Raw genomic sequence first — 3,748 nt, forward strand, 5'->3', positions numbered from 1 at the left:
TGGCGTACCCCAGTCTGTTGGGGCGAGGTTGGCCACTAGGTCATGGGTTGGAACGGGGTGGTTCTGCAGACTAGAAAGATGATTCAACAGACCAGGCAACGGTTGCAGCTGCTCAGAGTCGGCAAAAGAGTTATGCTGACCAGCGCCGATCTGAGTTGGAGTTTCACGTCGGTGACATGGTGTTGCTGAAGGTTTCACCTTGGAAAGGTTTGATTCGCTTCAAGAAGAGGGGGAAGTTTGGCCCCAAATTTATTGGACCATTCCGGGTTATTGGCAGGTTTGACAAAGTTGCTTATATATTGGATCTTCCGGAGGAGCTCAGTCAGATGCTTAGCACTTTCCACATATCGTAGTTGTAGAAGTGCGTTTTGGATGAGGATGCAGTGATATCATTGGATGATGTTCAGGTTGATGAGCGCCTGAATTATGTCGAGAGACCAGTAACGATTCTAGAAAGGAAGGTGAAGGTTCTGCGTAGCAAAGAGGTACCTTTGGTGAAGGTACAATGGCAACATCGGAGGGGATCCGAGTGGACCTGGGAGCCAGAGGCTGAGATGTGCGAGCATTATCCGGATTTGTTTGATGTAGCAGACTTTGAGGATGAAGTCTAGTTTGATTGAACTAAGAGTGTTTCTGTGTGCAACCCTAACTTTTAGCCTTTGAATTTGGTTGAATTTAGCCGTAAGAGGCCCAGGGGGCAAATTGGTAATCTTGGTAGGAGGGGGGGTGCGCTAGGTGTACTAGGGCGCGCCCTAGTACGCTAGGTGTATGCATATGCATGCAGGGCGTACATATGTCTGTGTGTAATGCTAACTTTTAGGGTTTGTTGGATATTTAAACCCCATTATGAACCCTTTTCCCCCATCCTTTCAACCTCCAAGTCCTGAGATCGTTTCCATAGGTTCTCTCCTGTGTCTGTGTGAGCTAAGAGTGTGTTTCTTGTGTGGTTGAAGAAAAAGAAGTTGCATCAAGGTGTTTGGAGAGTAAAACAATCTTGTAGACCTGGGATCATCTTGTCATTTAGAAGCTCCAGAAGGTAAAAAGCTTCTGTGTTTGTGCTTGTATTGTGTAGATATTCTTTGGATAGCTTTTTGGTACTCTTCTTATCCCAAAAGTCCCAATATCATGCATGTTATGTTTTGGACATTTTAAGTTTTCCTTTCAGACCTTAAGAAGGGTTCTAAGTGATAAAAAGGAAGTCCTAATGGCTAGAAGTGTCCCATGTAACTGGTAGAAAGGTCTTAATGGGCTAAGATCTTGTATTAAGAACTTTTGGATGTCTAAAGTTGTAAAGTTGGAAACTTTATAACTCTAAGGTGCATTTTGATCATAGATCTGAATTTACGGTTTAGGTGCTTAAGCCATTAAGCACTTATTGGAGTTTTGGACTCTGCGAGGGTACACCTCGCGTAGCGAGGAGTACGACCCGTGTAGGCGGTCAACACTCCCGTTTCTACTCAACGCAAATTTCAAGTACGCCCAGCGTAACTTCGGAGTGTACCCAAAGTACGTCTTCTGATGGGCCTTTATGAGTTGGGCTGCGGTTTTGGGCCATCTTTGGGCCAGAATGTCTTGGGCCCGTGTTGGACTTTCTGAGTTGAGCTCTAGGCCAGTTGAGGGAATTGGACCTTAGGATGAGGTCTATTAGGGAATTAGGCCCAATTTGGAAAATTTGGCCAATTATGGGCCATGTATATTTCAACCTTTTTGGATCAAGATTGGATTGGGCTTTGGCCCAGTTAAGGAAGAGTTAATGGACACTTATGAGTTAAGAGATTCGAGGTGATAATCCAATTATTAATTGGAGGTTTATTTATTATGATAGTTAGAGGTTTTCGTGAGCTAGTAGTCGGAGGTTCTGTTTGATATATCAGTGTGAGGTGAGTCTCCTCACTATACTTATGGGTCGAAGGCACCAATGTTGGCCCTTGTTGGATGGTTATCCTAGTAGATAGGATGTTGCAATGTTGTTATGATCTGTTAGATCCGCATCCTGATAGATAGGATGATGCCATGCTTAGGGATCTGTAAGATCTGCCTATTTGTCTATAGACTGGTTATGTGTTTAATTTCCCTATATATATATATATATATATATATATATATATATATATATATATATATATATGAAGTACCTAAAACATAACCGAAAGCTGTAAACCCAAATCTTAATGAGTCTTCCCCAAAATACCACCACATAAACATAACCAATAACAACATGCATAATGAGCCTTCAAACTGACTGGACCGCTCCCGATCCTTCGCCATGACTAGTCTGCCTCGTAGGGCCTACAACCTATCTGGACCGCTCGTCGGGCCTTTAGCCTGACTAGACCGTCTTACATGCCTTCAGTCTATCCGAACTGTCCGGGTCTGTTGGCCTACAGCACAAAGCAGGACCGCCTCAACCTAACCACACACACATGTCAATATATATATATATATATATATATATATATATATTGACATGTGTGTGTGGTTAGGTTGAGGCGGTCCTGCTTTGTGCTATAGGCCAACAGACCCGGGCAGTCCGGATAGACTAAAGGCCTGCAAGGCGGTCCGGTCAGGCTAAAGGCCCGACGAGCGGTCCAGATAGGTTGTAGGCCCTACGAGGCAGTCTAGTCACGGCGAAGGCTCGGGAGCAGTCCAGTCAGTTTGAAGGCTCATTATGCATGTTGTTATTGGTTATGTTTATGTGGTGGTATTTTGGGGAAGACTCACTAAGAGTTGGGCTTACAGTTTTCGGTTATGTTTTAGGTACTTTAGATGATCGCGGGAAGGCGAAGGCTTGATCGTGCACCTCCTCATGTTTTGTGTTATGATTTTTGGGAAAAACTCTGATGTGAAACTCATTTGAAAACAATGTTTAACAAATGATGGTTTTGGATTTATGTAAAAGTTTTAAAATTTTCAAAATTTTATGGATGTTACAACCGAGAAAGAAAGGACCGACTCGCACTCGAGTCAAACAAGTCTAAAGCAGGAAAGGAGTTCACTAGGAACGTACCTACCAAAGGTATAAACATATAAGCATAATACAAACATAAATAACAACATATTGAATAGAAACATACCAGTCACAACATCTGGAGCTGCTCTGGCTTCCTTAGCAGTGATCGAAAAAGTGTGACCTCGAGCCCTCGGGGGCTCCGCCTTCCCCTGGTGCCCTTCTGTGATCCTCAATATAGTTGGCGTGAGGGCTTGTGCTGGCTTGGCAGCGAGCAATGGGCAGTTGACCTTCACATGGCCAACCTGATCGCAATGATAGAAAATCCTCATACTCTGAACTGGGGCTAACTGGTGGCAATCCCTAGCATAGTGCCCTCCCTTCCAAACTTGTGGCATACCCCTACTGATCGACATACCCCATCATGAACCTTTCCGCACTTCCCACAAGTGCAACCTTGCTGACCTCCAGATCTAGAATCAGTGGCTTTGAACCGCTTTGGTGCCGGCTGCGACTGTGTCGGGGACGGTCTCTACTCTATCAAATCTGAAGCGCATGCCGTCGGACGGCCTCCTGCAACTCCAGAAAAGAATCACAAAACTGGGTAGAAAAAAACTGCCCGATATCCGTCTTGAGCATGCTCAGATAGCGGGTCATATGAGTCAGCTCTGAAGCAAACTCAGGGAAAAACATAGCCCTCTCAGTAAACATCCGAGTGATCTCTGTCACCAACTCCGATCCCTGCCTCAGGTTTAAAAACTCCTAGGCCAACCTCTCTCGCTCGACCCGTTGAACATATCG

The sequence above is a fragment of the Lactuca serriola genome, chromosome 7 (assembly GCF_051521515.1).
Source record: "Lactuca serriola cultivar US96UC23 chromosome 7, Lser_US96UC23_V15, whole genome shotgun sequence".
Taxonomy (NCBI): Eukaryota; Viridiplantae; Streptophyta; class Magnoliopsida; order Asterales; family Asteraceae; genus Lactuca; species Lactuca serriola.